This window comes from Zingiber officinale, chromosome 6B (assembly GCF_018446385.1).
Source record: "Zingiber officinale cultivar Zhangliang chromosome 6B, Zo_v1.1, whole genome shotgun sequence".
NCBI classification, from domain to species: Eukaryota; Viridiplantae; Streptophyta; class Magnoliopsida; order Zingiberales; family Zingiberaceae; genus Zingiber; species Zingiber officinale.
The window spans coordinates 6,377,432-6,402,227 of NC_055996.1; positions in this window are offsets into that span (position 1 = coordinate 6,377,432).

The following is a 24,796-nucleotide window of genomic DNA, read 5'->3' on the forward strand; positions in this document are numbered from 1 at the left end:
GCGGGGGAGAGCTAAACATCTACGATCCCTGAAGTTGTGGTTGGTCAACAAACTAACTTCATCTGATCGAACACCTTCTTTGTCTGAACTACCAACTGAAGCAATTCTTGCCCAGCTAATTTCCTTTTTGATGTCATCGTCGACCGAGTTGGTGCGACCCCTTTTTACAATACGCTCAAATCCCCTTTCCAAATCTAGAAGTAAATCAAAATCCAACTCCACCGAATTGAGTGAGTTGGGTAAGTAGAAGAGAGTTCGATTGATCCTTAGGCTGCCCACTTAGGATCTTCTATCTACGTACTCTGCCGTGTCCCTAGCCCTGGAGCATAAAATAAAGATTCAATGACCCTTAGCCCAGACTTGGGCGAATGAACCAGCCCGAGCGACCATAAGTTCCTCCGAGGAGCTAGTTGACCACTTTAGTCAAGGCCTCACTAGGGTGAATTTACTTAGTCCTCATACATTCATCCTTCTTATTTGCTTCCTCTAACATTCCTCCCCTCTTGATAGTTCTAGGTGGAGGGCTTAATACTTAGCCAAAAATTGGACAAGTTGAGCCATGAGCACAAGATGATGTAGGGCTCATTTAGGAGAGAGCACACCTCCCATGGTTTGATCGAGTGGCTATCACAAGAGGTGGCTCAACTGAAGAAAGAATTGGAGAGCCAGTCGACGATACTATTGACGTTTGAGTGGGCTCTTTCAATGGAGAAAGATAAAAACTACGACTAGGTCGTCCATCTTGAGAAACTGCAAAAAAACAAGCATAGACATTCGAGTTGCACCTCCACTAAGCCAACGCTAGGAAGCTCAGGGCCATAGATGATTTGGATATCAAAAATAAGGAGGCCCAGACACTGGCCAAGAAGCTAGAGGAGGCTGAAGCCAACCTTATTACTAAGCAAACTAGTCGAATAGTCGAAGAAGCTTCCCATGTCGTCCAGCTCAAGGAAAAGGAATAGACCCTCAATGAGAAAAACGACGAGCTAGAGGCTTTAAAAGCTGAATTAAAAGCTCCCCGAATAGAGATGGACAGCTACAAGGAAGGATAATCCAATCAGCTAGAAGCCTTTAGGGTAGATTATCTATGCTTAAGAAACTTCAACTAAATGCTAGCTGATCGGACAACCAAGATGTTCAGCTACGACGTTGATGGGGCCATCAAACAACTAAGGGAGGGATGCTATCTGACAGCTGATATCCCTAGAAATTTCATCAAGCACCAGAAGATTATGGAGGACATCTCGGACTACGTTTTTCTTGATTTTATGTAATATTTTTTGCAAAAAAATTTCTGTGACTCTATAAGAGATGAACAACTATGTAGCTATATACATCCTTCTCTACTTTCAGGCTCTTAAAACTTGCTATGCCTTAGCATTTTGCCACGCTTGTTATTTTCCTTAGACTTGAATCTTTTGTTTTATCTTGAATGATATTTTTAGTAAGCATCCGCTTGGGTAACTTGAAGGATCAAAGTGCTCCTGTATAATCGCCGATCTTCCAAAGTTAAAATTATACTGATTCCAAGCAGGTTCTCGGGTGTCTCTGTAATGTGATTAAATGGCACAAGCTTCAAAAACTTGATCGTGAGAACGAGCTCACTTATAACTCGATTGATCGACACAAGAGTCTGGGACTTAGTTGTGAGAGCAACCTCACTTATAATTCAGCTGATCGACATGAGAGTCTGGGATTTAGTTGTGAGAGTAAGCTCACTTATAACTTAGCTGATCGACTCGAGAGTCTGAGACTTAGTCGTTAGAGCAACACACTTATAACTCAGTCGATCGACATGAGAGTCTGAAGCTTAGTCTTTTATGCTTAAATTTGTCCGCATTCATTGAGCATAAAATTTTTACAAGCTATATCAATTTAATATAGGCATACTCTCAAGCCCGATAAGGCTGTAGATGATTTATACTCCATATTTGATTCAAAATTTTTCCATCCGTTTTTTGAAGATAATAAGATTCCGAGGCAAACTTTTGCACCACCCTATGAGCTCTACCCCATTGCGGCTCCAATTTACTAACTTTTTCAACTGACTTTATCCGCTTCCAAATTAAGTCACCGACCTGAAGAAATCTTGGGATGACCCTTCAATTATAATTCTACTTCATTCGTTGTCGATAGACCATAAGCCAAGCAACTGCTTCATCTCTGATTCCTCTATCAGATCAAGCTCTATAAAGATGCTGATCGACATTATCTTTATCGTATAATTGCCTCCGATCGGACTTCACTCTAACCTCTATCAATACCACTGCTTCTCATCCATATACCAAATGAAAAGGAGTTATATCGGTGGCCTCTCAGTGATGGTTGCTACTCGGAATATCGTATCGGTTCCTCTGTATAAAAATTTTGTACAAGTTCTGAACCTTTCCTAACAACCTATTGTGTTCTTTAGAAATTAAATTTAGAATCGTAAACAGAACTTAACATTATTGATTCCAAATTCAACTTATATGTTCTTAGAGGTTTAGACTTGGATCGCAAACGATGTTTAACATTATCGATCCAAATCCACCCATGTTACAAAGTTGATTAAATATTTATTTAAAAAATCAGCTTCCAGGTTAAACATGGCGAGTCACTAGACCTTCTTGGGTATGAGATCATCCACCACTTCCTAGACAAAGCCTTTCAACGAAATTCAATATTTAATCTCCTTACAGTAACCCTAGGTTTAACCACCAAGAACAATCGAATCACAAGATTGAAAAATAAAAGAAACACAAAATCGAAACATAAAATTGATTGCCTAGAATCGTTAGCCTCTTGTGTTTGGTAATTCAAAATCCGTACAAAGAAAAGTAGTATGATGCGGAATAAGACAACTAGTTATACCTTTCTTTGTTAATAAAAACCTCTTGATCTTCTATCGTATTCCTCTCCTTCTCTTGGACGTTGTGTGGGCGATGATCTACCAAGAAGAAATCCACCAAAGCCTTCTTCTCTTCCTCCAAGCTCAGGCCACCAAAGGGATCTAGACAAGAGGGTCTCCTTTCTCTTCTTCTCCTCCTCCTAGTAACCGGCCACCAAAGCTCCTAGTAGACTTGATGTCGCTGGGTACAATGTGGAAAACAAAAGGAGAAGAGAGAAAGGAAGAGAGTCAGCCACCAAAGGAAAAGAGAGAGGAACAATAGAATATAAATTGTGTGTCATGAAGGCACCCTTTACCTCTCTTTTATAATCCTTGGTGAATCCAAAAAAGGAAAGTTTTATAACAAAAAATAAAACTTCCTTTTCTATTCATGACATGGCCAGTTACCTCTTACAAAACAAACATGGAAAGATTTTAAACAAAAATTAAAATCTCTCTTTTAAAATATCTCTTTTGTGGTTAACTATAAAAGGAATATTTTATAAATTAAAATCTTTCTCTTTTAAATCCTTTTATGGCTATCTATAAAAGATAAGATTAAAAATAAAACTCCTTTTATATCATGGTTATAAAAAGAAAAGTTTTCTTAAAAATTAAAATCTTTCTTTTAACATTATAGATATCTACAAATAAGGAAAAATATCTAATATCTCTTTTAATCCTTTATAGAAAATCTATAAAAGGAAAGATTTTAAAATTAAAAACTCTCTTTTAAAATCATGTGGATGAAAACAAAAAAGGAAAGATTTTATCAAAATTTTATTTTTAATAAAATTCCCTTTCCTTTCCTTACTTGGCCGACCACTTGCTTGGGCACCAAGCAAGGCTTGGTCGGCCCTAGCTTGAGCTTCAAGCTTGGCTTGGCCGGCCCCTTGCTTGGGCTCCAAGCAAGGATAGGGGCTAACCCCTAGCATGGGCTAAGAGGCTAGACTTTGGGTGGATATAAGTGTTGGTGCAATATTCCCTAGGTCAAGGTTGACTTGGTTGACTGAGCTTGAATTGGTTCAAGCTCGAGTCTTGATGTTTGGGTTTCGATGTTTGACAATACATGTAGACAACACATGAAGATTGCAGGTGTGATTGTTCATGTGGGGAGATTGTGAAGAAGAGTCAAGTAGGTCAAGGTTGACTGGATACTTGACTGGAAAATCCTGGTGAGTGAAGCCAGGTGAAAGTCCTAACTGGGAGGTTAGGCAGACTGGAAAGTCCTAGTGAGTGAAGCTAGGCAGTTGGGAAATCCTGGTGAGTGAAGCCAGGTGAAAGACCTAGTGAGTGAAGCTAGGCAGCTAGAAAGTCCTAGTGAGTGAAGCTAGGTAGTTGGGAAATCCTGGTGAGTGAAATCAGGTGAAAGACCTAATGAGTGAAGCTAGGTAGTTAGGAAAGACCTGGTGAGTGAAGCCAGGCAGTTGGGAAGTCCAAGTAGGTCAAAGGGATTGACCGAATATTTGGCACGAGGAAATCCAGATGGGTTAGGGTTTGACCAGACATCTGGTGAAAGTCCAAGTTGGTCATGGAGGACCGGACACTTGGCACAAGGAGAAAAGTCCAAGTGGGTCAAAGGGATTGACCAGACACTTGGTGAGGGAGTCCTAGCAGGTCAAGGGTGACCAGATGCTAGACACGATGTCCCAACAGGTCATCGTTGACCGGATGTTGGTTTGAGGGACGTTTGGACTTGATTTGGCAAGTCTTACATGGGCTGGATCGATCAACCGATCGATTGGCTCATGCCCAATCGATCTATTGATCGATTGGGTGAGTCCCAAGGAAGGAGAGCCTCCCAATCGATCAGTGGATCGATTGGGGAGAAGTGTCGCGCGAACAGAAAGCCTCCCAATTGATCGGCCGATCAATTAGGAGCCTCCAATCGATCGGGCGATCGATTGGGAGCTGTGATTTTTCGCGATAAGCCCTAGATCGATCAGCCGATCGATCCAGACAATTCCCAGGAGCACAGAGGCGCTCTGGATCGATCGGCCGATCGATCCAAAGCCACCTCAATCGATTGGGAGCAATCCAATCGATTGGAATTTGACCGTTGGCGCAAGATATAGCTGTTGGCGAGCGTTTCTCTCGGCCGAGAACTTCCACGGCTTCGATCCTTCTCTTCAGCGATCTTCATAGCGACTCCACAAAGCTCTCACCATCAGTTCTTGAAGGTTCTTAGAGGCTTGTGCTAGTGCACGTCCAAGTCAAGAGGCGAGGAAGAAGTTAGGGTTAGGGTTTTCTTGTGCAAACTTGTAAGTTCTTATTGTATTTTGTTTCCCTTTCCTTTCTTCTTGTACTGAGAGCTTGTAAGGCTTCTCCACCTTTGGTAGTTACCGTAAAGCAGTGTTTTCATAGTGGAGGGTGTGTGAGTGTGTGGATCCTTGGACTAGTCACCTCTTCTTGAGGTGAATACCAAGTAAATCCCTAGTGTTAGCGTTGAATGTTGTTTCTTTGTATTTTTCGCTGCTATCATCTTGGAGAAGCAAGCAACGCTGAGCACGAGATCGTGCCGAGCTATTCACCCCCCTCTAGCTACATTTCGGTCCCAACAATAAGACTATATATAAGAGGCTACAATAGGGACCGAGAGGAGGAATTGGTTTTGGTCTCTCGATAATCTTGAATTTCCCGTGTTCGCTCCGAACACCCAACTCAAGTTCATCAATAATAACTCATACCACTAAAGATGTAATGACCCGACCCCTCGACCCCTTTGGGTGGCCCAACTGGCGGCCTATTTGGCAGCCCCTTATGTCGTCGACCGATGACCCTCGGCCGTGTCGTTACTCACTAGGACTTCCCACCCCTGGCCAGTCGATTTTTACCTTCCCCAGGATTCGAACTCTAGACCTCCAAGCTAAGTACTAGAGTTTATGAATCCTAGTAGCCAAGTGAGTGGTGCTCACTTGGCTACCAGGATTCATAAACTCTAGTACTTAGCCTGGAGGTCTAGAGTTCGAATCCTGGGGAAGTCAAAAATCCACTGGCCAGGGGTGGGAAGTCCTAGTGAGTAACGGCATGGCCGAGGGGCGTCGGTCGACGACATAAGGGGCCGTCAAATGGGCCGCCAGTTGGGCCGCCCAAAGGGGCTGAGGGGCCGGGTCGTTACAATAAAAAGGCGACGACATAAGGGGCCGTCAAATGGGCCGCCAGTTGGGCCGCCCAAAGGGGCCGAGGGGCCAGGTTGTTACAATAAAAAGGCGACGACATAAGGGGCCGTCAAATGGGCCGCCGATTGGGCCGCCCAAAGGGGTCGAGGGGCCGGGTGTACGGGTGACAATATGAATCTCAGAATACATATATCAATCCATCGGCCCACACGACAGGAACAATACAATACAAATATTATAACAATCCACGCAGTTTATATAACAATCCGCGCAGTTTAATACACAGCCTCTGGTTGTCAACAAAATTTACTAAAAGAAAAGACGATATAGAAATCATCGCAGATATATGTAAATCCTACTCCACTACAACGAAGTAATGAAATCCACGAAGTAATGAAAATATCCGCAGCGGAAAACAAAAGTAGCAAACCCGAATGTTTAACATAAAGTCCATAATACAAAACCCACATCACCGGTATATGCATAAAAACCATAACAGAAATCAACAATAAGGAATCCTCGCGACAAGGGGACTAGCGACTGGAATCTTCCGACGGCCTCAACTTGAAAAATAGTAATATATCGGTGTGAGTCCAACGAACTCGGCAGGTAATCCAATAGATATATACAGCAATATATAACTACCAATAACAATCCTACGGTACAGTATCCTAATAGTACAACATATAGTACAGTCTCCTAACAGTATAACAGGTATGCATAACTGAATAAACTACAGTAACCAACAATATACATCTAATACAGTCTACTGCAAGAATAATAAGAAATGCAATACTGAAATAAACTGTACTCACCTGCGAGGCTTGAGCAAATGACTATGAACATACACAGATAAAGATAGTCAGAGCAAATAAGCATGTATCCTGTATGCATGCCAATCATATGCAATCACCAAAGTGCATCATCCAATATGCAACAATCACAATAAATGCAATCTGTGCATATGATGCAATCTGACATGGTCACCCCTGACGCTAGTCAGCCATCTCACACACGATGATGAGACCGAGTGGGTAGGGCTGTGACACCGTGCACTCTACCGTCACTACTCCTGATGAGTGACCGAGTGGACGGGATGCACCGGAGTACACCTGTCCTCCTACCTCAACCATAGTGAGGGAGCGTAATGCTCTCATCTCCCGGTACACGATGACGGGGAGGGACCCCGGCGTGCTACCACGCTGCCTATCACACTACCCATGAGTGGAGCCTCCAGCGGAGCACCACCGAGCAACCTACACACCCTGTGTGCTGTGCCACTACCCATACAGTGGTCACGTTGTGTGCAGGTCCATGTAGCCGGCCGACGAGCTCAACAATAATGGAGTCGTCAATCGCCCAACATGCAATCATGCTGAATGGTGCATGATGCTACAGTATGTCATACCTGAACATATCCTCCTCCATATATATGAGTGCCAAAAGGTAAATGCATATATATATAACTATGATATAAAGCATCATAAATCCAAAAACACATAACAAGTATGTCTAGCAACTAATCCAGTATAGAGAGAAGCACTACATATCATCACCTCTAAGAGCATGGGTACACATAACAATAAACAAGGGCATATAAGTCTAAGGTATAGTAGCTATCAGTAGAAACATGTATCAGGTATCAGCTAACTAAAATCATGGGAAGTGCTACACTACCAATCACTAATAATTATATATAAACTGCACATATCATAAGACACTATCAAGAGATGAGTCAAAGGGTACTCGCCTCGAATAGAAAGTGTTGGATCGAGAAGCGCTAGAGGGGGGGGGGGGGTGAATAGCGCTCGTGGCTATCTTGTTCGATTATCGGAAAACTATCGGAGTTAAAACGTGCAGCGGAATAAAACAAAGTAAGCACACAGAGACAGGAGGATTTTTACTTCGTTCGGAGCCTTGATCGACTCCTACTCGAAGGCCTACGATCCTTGATCGCTTCCGGTGGGCAACAACTATAATTCGTAAAAGTTACAATCTGAATTACAATTAAAGCAATAAGTAAACTAATACCGACAACAACAGATCGAAGAGTCTGAGCTTTGGGTTGTCGACGTCGAGTAGTAGCACTTCCAGGTCGTCTCGTAGGAAGCACTTCACAAAAGAAAGCTTAGAAGATTGTTATCTTGAAGCTGCACCTCGACCCTCTTTTTATATAACATTCAGGGTGCCTGGATCCATTCCGGGCGCCTGGAGTGTGACGTGGCCAACCAACCAGGATGCTCCACGTGGCGAAGTCGTGCAGGGGATAAAACTTGGTCCCGGGCGCCCGGACCACCTTCTTCCAGCAGGTTCCTCACCTGCAAACAAAGGTTAGTCCGAGCAAAATACCCTGCAAGACAGTGTTAGAATCTGATAAAACATAGTAATGAATAAACGACAGTCTCGGGACTGTCCGGGTCTGACTTCGGATTTCCTACCGGAAACCCTAGGTCGACCCGACGCCTACTGTTCCCTCTACGGGGAACGCGTCCTCACCTACTCCCCTCAGGAGAGATTACCTGATGCCAGTCCGGTCCTCCAGACCGATTGGACTTTCCGCCTAGGGTTCACTACAACAAATTGAGGCTAAGACATCACCACTAAAATGTTGTTTTTGGCCATATAAATGTTGCATTATACCTAAGGTAACGTTTTTCATTCTATCTTATCAGGTCCTGTCATGTTAGATATAATGTAACGCTTTTGTCATTTTATGCAACACTTTCTTAAACTGTTGTGATATATACCAAAGGCAACGCTTGTCTATATGCAACACTTTTTTCTTCCAGCGACAACACTTTTTTTTTGTTACTCTTAAGCTATTACAACACTTTTTTCTATTAATAGCAACACTTTTTACAATTATTTTAACCCAATAATACAACACTTTTTTCATTAAATGCATCACTTTTTATTAAACTTTTCACCTCTTATACGCATCACAAAATATATAATACAACCCAATCAAACATATTTGTACAAAATATATTATTCAAAATATGATCATTGTATTACAAAAGTTATATCACACTATATTCTGATTAAAAATTTTACAAAAACCCAACAACTAGCATCTAAAAATATACATAAGTCATTAATTAATACTTAACTTCATGAATTCTCCTAAAAAAGACAACTAAATATATTCATTTACAAAAAGCCAATAAATGGTAATGTGTGGTCGACTTCATTAATCCCCCATAAGTCATTTGTCCATGCATTGAACGTGCCCACCAAAAAAGACATAATAATGTCCTGCTAGTCATGAAAACAAAAAACAACAACACACATTAATCAGTAAAGCACGTTACACAACATAAAGAATATATAAAAAAACAATTCAATTCTGCCAATAAAGATAAACATACCTATGCAATTCAATAAACAATTCAATTCTTGCAATTTCTGGAGGTAGTTTTGCATGAAAATGATTATTTTCAATTTCCGGAGGTATAAAATACACTAGAGTTTTGCAAGAAAAGGTAAGTGACTTGGTAATTCATGAATTGCCATGAAATGAGTTTCCAGCATTTCATAAGGAAAGATAATTGCCTTTACAACAATGTAAATTAATATAAATTCCTTGAAGTTAACTATGCATAAGTTCCTTAACGTGACCATGACTGTGAGCATACTTGAAATAAACAAATTCCAAGCTCTAAAAGCATATCAGAGATCATGAACGCCACCTTCAACATAATTTGGAAGAGAGAAAATCATGATGCGAAACAATCACAGCCAATTCTTCCAGACCAAAATCTATCAATTTTCATGTATTTCTAAATATATAGTAAGGCAGGATTTTCTAACAGCAGAGAAGTTATAAGTAGAACAATCATTTTCTACCTGCATGTGTCTTATCAGATAAACATGGCATGTAAATGAAAGATTTGAAGAGGAATAGGCAATCCACAAGCTAGACGTAAAGTAACCATATCTTAAGAAAATACATAAACTAAAGAAAATACATATAAAACTATAACATACCTTAGGAAAAATATTTTCTTGTAATTTCCGGAGGTAGTTTTGCAAGAACCTTCTGGACTGTATATCATATGCAATATTTAAGTCTCAATGGTTTGAGACAATATGATCAAATACCTCATCAGTGTTCAATCTAAAGCTGTGGTATCATTTTACATAACTCATTTCGTAAATCTGAAAATAGAAGATCCAACCTTAGAAGAAAAACAACATAATACAAGAAAAATAATGCAAGAAGAACAAGGATTGGGAAAAAAAGAAGCTTGAGAGAGCTGGAAAAACACAATACCCTTGGTAGCAGTCCAACGACAACAAAATACAAGAAAAACAAAAGCAATTAAACTAAACAACCTTAACAACGATTAACCAAAACTTAATTATGCATAAAAGTTAAACTTGTACCACATTGTCACCCTATGACACAAGATCAACATTCATGCATAAATGAAACTAACCGAGTGCGATAACAAACAAACTATCATGCATAACAAAAATAATCAAAGTGCAATAACAACAATCAAACATCAATAAGAAAATAACACAATCAACAAATAAGTAAATCAACTAAGCTAACCAAACCCTCTTCCGCGATCATACACCAATCGACTACCTCCACCGTCACATGGAGACCCAGATTTGGAACGCCAGCCCCGGTGAACTCTAACACAACTACTGAATCTCTGATATGCAGCTCCCGATGACACAAAGTTGATAGTTTAGATGGAATAGGAAATAAATTGCAGTATCAACAGAAACTAAATAGAAATCAAAAGAGAATTTGCTCTGCCGGAATTGCATACACCACTGAGACTGAGGTTGCTGGAATTCCTGCCTTCGGAACGCCGTCCATGGGAGTTCACTGCAGCATCAGCCTTGGATTTGCTTTAGTAAATTTTACCGGAAATGAAGAATAGAGGCTGAGCTTGAAGATGATGAGCTTCTGCCAGAGTTGGATGCACCACTGAGGTGGAGGAGACTTCTGCTTTCGGAACACCGTCCACAGGAGAACACCGCAGCATCCACTGGAGAAGATGAAGATGAATCGGCCGACTTCCTCCTTGGAATCTTTCGCTTTCACAACGCCGTCCGCGGGAAGAACATCCACTGAGGAAGGGATGGAAAGGGATGCCTCACCGGAGGAGAATGCTCCACCGTCAAGGATACCCTAATTCTAAGCTCACTGTGCCGTCGCTGCTCACAGAGATCCACCGGAGATGCTGCTGTCCGTTGCTGGATTGAGGAAGATCACGAGAAGAGGAACTTGGGTGTAGAGGATCGACTGGCGGCAGTGAAGAGAAGAAGAGGTACCGCCGGCCGGAGAGAAGAAAAGAGAAGAACTGGTGTGCCCTAGCCGCCGCTGGAAATCGCGAACAGAAGAAACGCGAGGAGAATGGGGCAAAGCACTGTGCCGTGCGTGAGGAAGAGGTTTCTTAACGGGTTGTCGGGTTTGGATTAAGGAGGTGAGGAGTTTAGTAAGATCCGGATCCAATAAGAGAAGGAAAATTGAGTTTTTGAAATTGGGCTTGAAGAGTGGGTTTTTGGATTGGGCTTGAGGATTGGGTTTAAAGAGTAGGCTTTTGGATCAAATTTGAATTGGAGCTCCACTTCTTAGATGAACTCTTGGATGCTTTGATCTCGATCAACAGTCCAGATCGTTTTAAATCAGAATGAAGGGTTGGATCACTTAGATCTGAATTAAGGAACAAGATCTCTCTAGATCAGGATCAACGGTCCATATTGATTCAGCTTGATCTCCTCCATTTGACCTCCAAATCAAACCAAATTCGATCCGGCTCGATCATAATTTATGGCGATGAGTTTGGGAGGAGAAAAGGATCAGAAGATTAAAACTTAACGTAAATCATCACCTAAGTTTATATATAAAAAAATGTCAAAAAAATTTACCCCAAGTGCCTAATTAAAGAAATTGGCAACACTTTAAAAAATGTTACATATATAATATAAAAGTGTTTCATATTCTTATAATTATTGCAACACTTATAAAAAGTGTTGTATTTATACAATAAGTGTTGCATTTTCTTATATAGGCAACACTTATTTAAAGTGTTGCAAAGTTTTAAGAAAATTTCTTCAGTTGTAACAGTTTATAAAAGTGTTGCTTCTAAAGTGATGTCTTACCCTCAAATTGTAGTAGTGGTTATCACCCCCTAGGACCTAGGGTTACCGCCCCTTAGGGTTTTCCTCCACCTAGGGTTACCGCCCCCTAGGACCTAAGGTTGCCGCCCCTTAGGGTTTTCCTCCACCTAGGGTTACCGCCCCCTAGGACCTAAGGTTGCCCCCCCTTAGGATTTTCCTTCACCTAGGGTTACCACCCCCTAGGACCTAAGGTTACCCCCCTTAGGATTTTCCCCTGCCTAACCGCAGTTAGGACTTTCCTGAAACCTTATTTAACCATGTTAGATAACAAGGAACCTTAACTTTGAATCCTTTTGCCATTATCAAAACTGAGGTTCGATCGTCGGATGCTTACTGCACCAACAATCTCCCCCTTTTTGATTATGGCAACCAAAATTCAAAGTTAAGTAAAAATGCAATAAATATACGCATAAATAAGCACAGGCATAAATAAAGCATAGGCACAACAAAATTTTCGTTTTAATTTTAATTTATAATATTCTTTGAATTTCTTCCTACTCTCCCCCTTTGCCATATATCAAAATACCCAAGAGAGTGAAGAAAATCTAGGCCTTAGCTTAACTTTCAAAGATAATTTTCAATCTTATCTTTCAAAGAGAAAAATAGAGGGTTAAGCATACTTTTGTAAGACTTTTAGCTAGGTGAAATCATAATTTTGAAAGCAAAATCCTTCCTTTAGTTTGAGAAATACTTTTAGCTGAGATAAAGTTATTTTATCTTTAAACAGTGACTTAGCAAATTTTTGTGATATCAAAAAGATTTAGTTTTTCAAATAAAATTATTTTGATGAAATTTTGAGAATGCTTTGAAAAATATTTAGCTTTTTCAGCAGAACTTAGTATTTGAAAACACTTGCTTTGAGAGACACTTTAGCTAAATTTTTTTATTTTAAACACTTTAAAAAGTACTTAGCTAAATGTTTTTTTTAAAAAAAATATTTAGCTAACTTTGAAAATACTTAGCTATGTTTTCAGCTTAAAAATGATTGCGTTGAGAAAATATCTTGCCAAGATAATTTAAAAGTTAGGTCATAAATAATTTTAATTTTAAAGCTAAGTTAAAAATAGCTTGAATTTTCGAAGATATGCCAAAAATAGTTGTTAATTTTAAGGTCAAGTCAAAAAAAATTTTAAAAGAAAAACTAATTTTAAAACCGACTCAAAATCACTCCCCCTTAATTAATGCCTTAATAAATTTTTGAGTTCAGGAGTTCAAGCATGAGAGGTTAAAAAATTATTTTCCTAATTTTCCATCTCACTTATTCTAGATTAACAAGCATGTTTAGTATATGAGTGAGTGTGAGATGGAGTTTACTTTAATTTACAGCATTGAAAATATCAATTAGAATTCCAAATAAGTGACCATTATTTTGAAGATTTAAAAATTAATTGAGTTTAGAATTTCAAAGAATTTAATAACTTCTGAAAAGAGTTTTGAAATTAATTTTTCAGAGGATATTTCAAATGATTTTTCCAATAATTTTTTAAGTAGTTTTGAAATAATTTTGAAATTAATTTTTCAAGGGATTTTTCAAATGATTTTGAAATGATCATTTTCAAATGATTTTACAAATAACTTAAGTTTTAAAGATTTTGAAATGATTTTGAAAAGATTTTTCAAATACTTTTGAAATGAGTTTTGAAATGATTTTTTAAATAATTTTGAAATGATTTTTTAAATAATTTTGAAATGATTTTTAAATAATTTTGAAATGAATTTTGAAAAGATTTTTAAATAATTTTGAAAAGATTTTTAAATAATTTTGAAAAGAATTTTGAAAAGATTTTTAAATAATTTTGAAAATATTTTTAAATAATTTTGAAATGAATTTTGAAAAGATTTTAAAATAATTTTGAAAAGATTTTTAAATAATTTTGAAAAGATTTTTAAATAATTTTGAAAAGAATTTTAAATAATTTTGAAATGAATTTTGAAAAGATTTTAAAATAATTTTGAAATGAATATTGAAAAGATTTTAAAATAATTTTGAAAATATTTTTAAATAATTTTGAAAAGATTTTTAAATAATTTTGAAATGAATTTTGAAAAGATTTTAAAATAATTTTGAAAATAATTTTAAATAATTTTGAAATGAATTTTGAAAAGATTTTAAAATAATTTTGAAAATATTTTTAAATAATTTTGAAATGAATATTGAAAAGATTTTAAAATAATTTTGAAATGAATTTTGAAAAGATTTTTTAAATATTTTTGAAATTAATATTGAAAAGATTTTAAAATAATTTTGAAAAGATTTTTAAATAATTTTGAAATGAATATTGAAAAGATTTTAAAATAATTTTGAAATGAATTTTGAAAAGATTTTAAATAATTTTCAAATCAATTTTGAAAATATTTTTAAATAATTTTCAAATCAATTTTAATTTTTAGTCATCTCACCCGATCTAAATTTTCAATCAGGGAACCCTATAATTGTTGTGAGATGAATTGAGGTACAATTTAAGGGTTTGGTTTAACTTTGTGTTAGATTCAGGTTTAGCTTTGGGTTCAACAAATAAGCATTCTTTGGATAAACTTCTGGGCTATGGTGAGTCACACGGAGCTCATTAAAGTAACCATGCCTTCGAGGTTTTCCAAATAGTCCTACCCACTGAACTTAATACTAACCCTTGGTCTAACTAGTTAGGATCCATTTTAAGGGTAGCTTCGGTCAGTTCCACTTGGCCAAATGCACCAGGTCGAAGTCATATCTTCCTAGACATGCGATGCCTAAGCTTCCCTAACGTACTATCATCCAAAAACTTCACCAGTACCGTTGGTTAAGTTAAACTTAACCCACTTTAATCTAACCTTAATTACCCTGCCGGGTAATCTACTCTTATTTACCCTTATCGGGTGGATTAATTTCGGAGGTGTCAGTTATTCTGGAGCCTCCTCCTATGTTATTGATTTACGTTTTATTAAGTTAAATAAATAAAAGGTACTTGATTATAACTTGGTTTGTACTGTTTAAGTTTTACTTTAGACTTATAACCCAAGTCTAGATTTCGTGATTTGACTAAATTATTAACAATCTTCTCTAATTTATCAATTTTATCTTTTAAAATATTATTTTGTATTTCTACTTTTCTAAGAGTTAATTTCTTATTTTTATTTGAATTAATTTTGTTCATTACATTATTAGCATGCATATCTAATTTTGAAGAGAAATCTATACTAGAGCAAGCAGGATTAGTTAAGCTAGTGCGATCATGTGTTGCAAAAACTGGATTTTCATATAATGTAAATGTACTAACCTTGATTTCTCCCTCTGGATTCTTGGGTGCATTGTCTTTTGCAGTGACCCATTAGTTTGCATTTGGAGCATTTGATGTATTTCTTCCCTCTCCTGATCATTTTCTCCTTCTCCTCCGATTGTGTCGGTCGAGTCTTACGAGTGGGGCAGTCGTTTCTATAGTGCCCTCTCTCCCTACACTTAAAACAGATTATGAGAGATTTACAATTTGAATTTACAATTTTACCTTTTAGATCCGTGATAGGATCCTCCCCCTTGACTGTTGCCATTTCAAATTCTGACTCAGATTCAGATATCTCGTCTTTGGCCATCAGTGCTATGATATCGGTTTGCTCTGATTTTTCTGAGTCTGGTTCGGAGGTTGACTTTGAGGATTCAATTTCAAATTCGGACTCAGGTTCTATTCGATCTTCTAACTCTGAAGGGATCTCATAAAGCTTGAGCACTTTCTCCCAAAGCTCCTTAGCATTGTTGAACTTTCCAACACGATCAAGATCTGAATTTGTTAGTCCGCATAGGAGAATGTAAGTTGCTTTTGCATTTGCCTCGAATGTCCTTATTGTTTGTGCATCCCACTTGTCACAGGTGATGGGTACACCTTCTTTAGTGGGAAGAGTGAATCCAATATGGACTATGGTCCATATTTCTGCTTCGGTCTTTAATTGATGCTCCACCTGGTCTTTCCAGTATCTGAGGTTCTCGTCAGACAGCAGTGGTAGGCATGTGAATTTGTACCCATCTTCGTAGGCCATTAGAAGGAATCTCGCAAAATAAACACAATAAAACTTGTTCCAAGACTTGGTCTTGGATTAGTAGTGCGAGAGAGAAAAAAAATAGTAATTCAGGAATTTCGAGAGAAAATAATAAAATATTATTAAAATATTATAAAAAAAATATTACTACAAATTTTTGAAAACACGATATTTCACTAATTCCAATCAATGGTGAAAAGATGAAAATGAATTTTTTGAAAACAGTTTTGGAGGGAAAAAAAACGAAAGGCGTAAGGTTATATTTTCAACCTATACAAACGACAAAGCCACGAAAAATGCTTGAATGGTGGTTGCACCAGTTCAAAGCGACCCCGCTCTGATACCAATTGTTGGATCGAGAAGCGCTAGAGGGGGGGTGAATAGCGCTCGTGGCTATCTTGTTCGATTATCGGAAAACTATCGGAGTTAAAACGTGCAGCGGAATAAAACAAAGTAAGCACACAGAGACAGGAGGATTTTTACTTCGTTCGGAGCCTTGATCGACTCCTACTCGAAGGTCCGCGATCCTTGATCGCTTCCGGTGGGCAACAACTATAATTCGTAAAAGTTACAATCTGAATTACAATTAAAGCAATAAGTAAACTAATACCGACAACAACAGATCGAAGAGTCTGAGCTTTGGGTTGTCGACGTTGAGTAGTAGCACTTCCAGGTCGTCTCGTAGGCAGCACTTCACAAAAGAAAGCTTAGAAGATTGTTATCTTGAAGCTGCACCTCGACCCTCTTTTTATATGACATTCAGGGCGCCTGGATCCATTCCGGGCGCCTGGAGTGTGACGTGGCCAACCAACCAGGATGCTCCACGTGGCAAAGTCGTGCAGGGGATAAAACTTGGTCCCGGGCGCCCGAACCACCTTCTTCCAGCAGGTTCCTCACCTGCAAACAAAGGTTAGTCCGAGCAAAATACCCTGCAAGACAGCGTTAGAATCTGATAAAACATAGTAATGAATAAACAACAGTCTCGGGACTGTCCGGGTCTGACTTCGGATTTCCTACCGGAAACCCTAGGTCGACCCGACGCCTACTGTTCCCTCTACGGGGAACGCGTCCTCACCTACTCCCCTCAGGAGATTTACCTGCTGTCAGTACGCTCCTCCAGACCGACTGGACTTTCCGCCTAGGGTTATCACCCCCTAGGACCTAGGGTTACCGCCCCCTAGGGTTTTTCTCCACCTAGGGTTACCACCCCCTAGGACCTAAGGTTGCCGCCCCTTAGGGTTTTCCTCCACCTAGGGTTACCGCCCCCTAGGACCTAAGGTTGCCGCCCCTTAGGGTTTTCCTCCACCTAGGGTTACCGCCCCCTAGGACCTAAGGTTGCCCCCCTAGGATTTTCCTTCACCTAGGGTTACCGCCCCCTAGGACCTAAGGTTACCCCCCCTTAGGATTTTCCTTCACCTAGGGTTACCACCCCCTAGGACCTAAGGTTACCCCCCTTAGGATTTTCCCCTGCCTAACCGCAGTTAGGACTTTCCTGAAACCTTATTTAACCATGTTAGATAACAAGGAACCTTAACTTTAAATCCCTTTGCCATTATCAAAACTGAGGTTCGATCGTCGGATGCTTACTGCACCAACAGAAAGTACTCAAGCAAATCCAAGGTCGAGGCGTCTGTCTCAAGTCAGAGTCCTGTGACAAACAATATATATATATTTTATTTAGCTAAATCCAAATGAATAGCTAAATAAAATCTCTAAAACTAAATTAGGGCAAAACCCTAATCAACACAACCTCAATCTACCTAATTAATCTAATGGTTAATTAGGATTAGTTACCTAATCCTGAATCACCAATTAGATTAGAAATCTAAACTTCAATCAAATCTAATAGTTGACTAAGGTTAATTACCTTAACCCTAATCATTCCATTAGAATAAATCTAAGCACAATTCAACAACTAATTATAACCTTAAATCTAAAACATGATCTACCACATGTTCCATTCTAAATTCAATTCAAGCATAACCCTAATTCAAATATAGAACATGTATCAATTACTCCTACATATACCTCAAATCCCAGCTCTCTGTTCTTGATCCGCAACCAAAGAGGAGCTGCTGGAAGGAGTGCTGCCGGAACAAAGTGAGCTGGATCAAGAACACCATAGAACAATAACCTACTGGATCAACCGGACCAAGAAGGAATCAAGCAAAGATCATAGATCAACAAGAAATGGAGAACCCTAATCCAGCAATACCTAATTCTAACCAGAACTCACCTCTAACCGGGACCTCAATCAACAACAGGGAGGAGGTCCACTGATCCGATGCTTTCCTCCTAGTCCAGAACTGGAAGACGATCACACTTCCAGCACCACAGCAACTGAACCTCACTACTCTGATCGAGCTACCGTCCACTAACTGAATACTCCAGTACATAGAACCTCACCTCCTGGATCGGATCAAGATGAGGGGATCACAAATCAAACAAGGAATGGAGATCACTAATCAATCAACACCTTAATCTTACCTCGCTGTCTCACTGTCGGAACCCCATTGCTATGAAGAGGAGGCGAAGTTCGGAGCTAGGGCACGACATCAAGAACAGAGGAGGTTCGAGGCTAGGGCTAGGACCCCCTTCTTGATTGAGGATCTGCTCACACGAAGCAGTGATCCGAATGCAAAGCCCCGGCGATGAACCTAGGGCACGGTTCGAAGAGAATCAAGAGAAGAAAAAGAATCACCGACTGGGCTAGGGTACGAGTCATAGGAAATCGAGGGAAAAGGAGGGAAGAAGGACCAAGAATGTCGCTTACCCTCAAAGCCTTAAGGCATCTCCACACTGGCGATCGATGAATCTGGATCAATCCAGCGATCTGCACCCCAGAGAATGAAAAACGCTGGCTAGATCTGAGATCAATAGGTGTCGATACCGGCGAAGAAGGATCGTCGGAGCTGGAGCCTTGCTCCCATCGCCGTCGCTCGTCCGCGAGAGAGAACAGAGAAGGCAGAGAGGGGAGATCGGGGAAGAGAGGGTCAGGAGAAGAAGAATGCTCGGGTTCGGCGATTTGGGGAGGAGAAAAGAAATACAGGAAATGAATTTATAATTAAAAATATTTCCTCACTTAAACGGGTATCCCAAACAGGTTTTATCCGTACCCGTAATTAATCTCCTCAAAACCCGTCGTACGAGCTTCGAAAAATTCCCATAAAATTTCCAGAAAAATTTATAAGGCTATTTCTCAAATAACCCTATTTATTTAAATTTTCCGATATCTCACAAAAGAGCTACATTGAACTACCGCACCAATCCCAAATTACATTATGGGCTCCTTCTTATTATGAGTGTTTTAATCTTCCTGTGTTTAAGATACCAAATGCCCACTAATTAAATGAGTTACTGACAACTCACTTAATTAATATCTAGCTCCAAGAGTAGTACCACTCAACCTTATTGTTATGTCGGACTAAGTCCACCTGCAGAGTTTACATGACAATCCTTATGAGCTTCTCAAGGGGACATCATCAACCTAGATTACTAGGACACAGTTTCATTCTATAATCAACAACACACCATATAAATAATATCATTTCCCAACTTATCAAGCCTATTGATTTATCGAACTAAATCGCACCCTTTGATAAATTAAAGAAATAAATATTAAGTATACATGCTTGTTATTATATCATGATTAAGAGTACGCACTTCCATAATAACAAAGGTCTTGTTCTTTTTAAAGAGTCAGTATAAAAAGAAACTATCTCAAATGGTCCTGCTCAATACACTCATAGTATACTAGTGTAATTTATTAGTCAAGATAAACTAATACCTAATTACACTACAACCACTCCAATGGTTTGTCCCATTCCATTTTGGTTGTGAGCAACTGTTTATAATTTATAAGGAACTGATAACATGAACTTCTGTGTGTCTCCTCACACCATGTTATCTATAATATAAATTAAACGGATAACTACACTTAGCATAAATGTAGACATTTGACTAATGTGATTCTTATTTCAAAATAAATGTTTATACAAAAAACTAGACTTTTAGTATACACTCTAACACTCAGAGCGTGGTACGATAAGCCCACAACACACTTGGTAATTCATCAACCCAACTACCTCTGCTGTAATCGAGCTTGATTTTGAGGATCGAATGATCTCTTTATTGGTGACTTCTGTTTGACTATTACTTTGTGGGTATGCCACAAAAGTGAAAGTATGCTGAATGTTATAAGTTGAACACCATTCTTAAATCATCTTCCCTTGAAACTGCCTCCCATTATCCGACACCAGTTTATAAGGAACCCCGAATTGACACAAGATGTTCTGCCATAGAAATTTAATAACCATCTGCTCAGTTATCTTAGCCAATGGTTGAGCTTCAACCCATTAGAGAAATAATCCATAGCCACGAGAAGGAACTTTCTTTGACTAAACACCCTTGGAAAGAGCCCCACAATATCCATGCCCCATTGGTTGAACTGGAATACATGAGGCAATCGAGGTCTTTAATAATTCTATGGGTAGATGCAGAATATTTTGATGTTTTGACAAGATACGCAAGTTGATATGAGTCGAGCCGAGTCTGCTTGCAGGGTGAGCCAAAAATATCCGGCTAGTAAGATCTTTCGAGCAAGTGATCAATCACCCAAATGGCTTCCAAATGATCCTTGATGCACTTCTTAGAGAATGTATATATCATCTGGTTTAGGACATTTGAGTAATGGTCGTGAAAAGATCCTCTTGTACAAATGATCTCCCACTAATGTGAATCCTTCAACCTGCTTCTTTATCATACGTGCTTGCTCTCGGTTAGTCAGAAAAAATTCCCTGTTAGAGAAATGAAACCAAAGTGCTCGCCAATCACTTTGAATTTCTGTTTCGGCTTGTCATTTAATATGAGCTATCAATAATGTATGCTCGACCGACTTATCCAGCGTCCAAGGACTTAGAGAACTAGCTAGCTTGGCTAGCTCATCTGCATATTGATTCTTCGATCGGAGAATTTTTTGTAGTACCACCTCTTGGAATTTGACTTTCAGCCTCTCGAACACCTCCACATATAGTCTTATTCGCTTATTATTTACTTTGAAATTGTCTGATAATTGATGAGCTGCTAATTGAGAATCCAAATGAATCAAGACTCGGGAATCCCCTATGTGCTTTGCTACCTACAGACCGGCTATTAATATCTCATACTCAGCTTCATTGTTGATGGCCCTATATTCTAGCCGGATGGGCAGCTGCATTCGATCTTCACACGAGGATATCATAAGGATTCCAACTCCACTGCTCTACCGAGTGATTGATCCATCAACATAAATTCTCCATGTCTCTTCTAGCTCAGGATTTTATATTTTTGTTACAAAGTTAGCTAAAGTTTGAGCTTGGATGGTTGATCGAGGTTAGTATTACATGTCGTATTTGCTTAGCCTTGTGGTACACTTGATCAATCTCCTAGATGCCTTTGGGTTGACGAGAACTTGGCCAGAGTCCTGTTAGTTAAAATAATTATGGGAAAAAAAAGAAAATAATGACGTAACCTCCAAGCTGCTAAGACCATCTCGTACGCCAACTTCTCGAGAGCACTATAGCGTCATTCAACATATTTTAATAAATGACTTAAAAAATACTCATTGCTGTCCTATCACACCAATGTTGACCCAACAACCCTTTCAGTGGAAGAAAAGTATATCCATAGTGGCTCACCAGCAATAAGCTTCATGAGTACAAGTAAAGAAGATAAATAATTTTTAAGATCCTCCAACACTTTATCACATTCAATGACTCATTGAAATTTTGTAGCTCAATAAAGTATTTTGAAAAAAAGATAAGCTCTAATTGGACGACCTCAAGCTAAATCGTGATAGAGCCGTGATCCATCCGGTCAGGCATTGGACTTTCTTCAGATTACATGGCGAGGGCATATCTTGGAGGGCTTTCACCTTAGTCGGGTTGACTTCAATCCCCCACTCGGTCATAATGTAGCCGAGGAAGAATCTACTCTTAGCCCTAAAAAACATTTATTGAGGTTGAGCTTAACTTTGTACTCCCTTAAGGCCTGGAATGTCTCCTCTATATCTGCACATAAATCCACATCTCGGAGGGATTTGATTAATATATCATCTACATATACCTCCATGTTTCTGTCGATCTGCTTTTGAAACACCTTATTCTTAAGCCTCTGGTATATTGCTCATGCATTCTTTAGTTTGAATTGTTGGAACCCCAAGGTTGTTTTGATGTGATTAACAAGTTAAGTTAGGTCCTGTCGTGTTTTAACCTTGTGTCTAAGTGTGCAGGAGCTTAGGAGCATAGGGAGTCAAGCAAAAGACGCAGCTAGCGAGAAGGACGACACGGGAGGGAGCCGACGGGCTCGGTGCGTCTGAGGTACGAGGCGCTGTGGAAGAGTACGCGGACGGATGAGAAGGAGGCGCGTGGCGTTTCCGAGGGAAAAGAAGCCGGAATGGAAGGTTGCTCGAGAAGGCCGAAATTGGATTCAGGTGAGCCTTATTTCGGTTGGCTAAAATCACCCAAGTGAGCGGAACCGGAGCAGAAGACCCCGACCTTGTTGACTTTACTGGTCCAGGCACCCGGAACCATTCTAGGTGCCCGGACCAGTCCGAGCGCCCGGAATCAAGTTTTGTCCAGGATCACATCAAACGCGATCCGTTGCAAAAGGCATAAAAGTTTATCCCCCCCAGGCGCCTGGAACCCTTCCAGGTGCCCCGACTAAGGCTATAAATAGACCTTGGTCCAAAAGCTTTTCATCAACTCAAGAATTAGCAATCCAACACTTGTGTGCTTTCATTTCTAGTCTAGCTTCTATTTTTTGTGCTTTCACTGCTGTAAAGAAGCTTCTCCGCCTGAAGGAGATATTCTAGTGCGCGTTTCATTCCTTGGATTAACAACCTCCTTGGTTGTAACCAAGTCAAGTCTGTGAGCCTCTTTCTATTTATTTAGTTTATGCAAGTGTTTATTTGAAAGATCGAGAAGGTTTGTGTTTTGTTTTTACAGAACTATTCAACCCCCCTTCTAGTCGGTCAACATGATCCAACAAGTGGTATCAGAGCCAAGACGCTTCAGGAGGACTAACCGCCAATCGAAGCAAAGATGATGGTCGGACCGAGCATATACTCGTCGAAGTTTGAAGGGGAATTCCCTACCTGGAAAAAGCGAATGCAGGTATTTTTTAAAACGAATTTTGAGTTATTGTTAATTATAGAATTCGATTTTACAACACCAGAAGGTAAAGAGAAATATCAGTGATAAAAAAAGGAGCAGGCCGACAACGTGGTAAACAGTAAAGCAGAGTAACATATGTTGAGAGTTCTTCCACCACAAGAAGTCAACCGAATCAGCAACTATGACTCCGCGAAGGAACTTTGGGAGAAGTTCCTTGAGCTACATGAAGGGGCGTCTGAAGCCAAGCTCACAAGATGGGATCTATTTCGCAACCAGCTCACCAACCTGTGACTTGGAGAAGACGAAACAACTACACATCTGCACTTGAGAGTTAAAGAGCTTATCACTGAACTTTCGAATCTCGGAGAAAAGGTAAGTAACCGAGATTCGCTAAGGTACGCACTAAATTATTTTTCCTAGAAATACGAAATGGGCATCACTAGTAGATGTCTTTTATATTTCTAAAGACTTAGAAAAAATTACTTTGGAAGAATTATTCTTGACATTTGAAGTGCATGAATTAAGATGTGCATGTACGAAGGAGTCCAAGCACAACGTCGCCCTCAAAGCATCGAGAGACGAACCTGAGTCAGAGTCTTCTCTCGACGACGAGGAAATGGTTATGATGGTAAGCCGTTTTAAGAAACTATGTAAGTCTAGAAATACTAACCATCCACAGGGTAGAAAGAAAAGGACGATTCGCTACTACCACTGCAATGAAGAAAGGCACGTCAAGGACAACTACCTCAAGCTAAGGAACAAGGACAAAGACAAAGGTAAAAAGCCTGTCCAAAAGTGTAAGATCTTAAAGGCGACGTGGGACGATACGTCGTCCGAATCGGAAGTCAAGGCCTTCTCCGAACTTGCATTAATGGCAAGTCATCAAGACGACAACTGCGATTCAAGCTCTTCCGAAATGAGCATCGAGAGCATCGATGAAGGGGGAGCTACATCGGAAGAAAATAGTAGTTCAGGGGGAGCCACGGATAACAAAATCGACAAGGTAAGTCAGGTACAATCTCTTCCTCCCGATAAACTCTTTAAATTTGTTAAATTATTAACTAAAGATTGCTGCAAGTTACAAAAGGGAATTAAAAATTTGAAAGTAATTCTAGCTAAATCTTGTCCATTAGAAGAATTAGATAAAGTAAAATTAGAAAATGAAAATTTGAAAATACAAGTAAATAACTTGAAAAATCATACTTGTTCATCAAATACAAATTTTAGAAAATATAATAATTTAAATTGGTATTTTAGATATCACCAGGGATAAATCAGAAAATTTTCAAAAAGGTATGTCCCTAAGAAATTTTTAGTTAATCCAGTAGGCTGGAACCTATATTGGGTTCCAAAGTCTTGTTTAACTTGAACTATTAATTAGATTTAGCGCTTTCAGCAAGAAAATTAAATAGTTAATTTCTTTATGAGGCTTTGTCTAAGAAAGTGGTTATTGCTCCAATAACTAAGAAGGCCTAGTGCTTCGCCACTGCCTGCTGGAAGCCAAAATA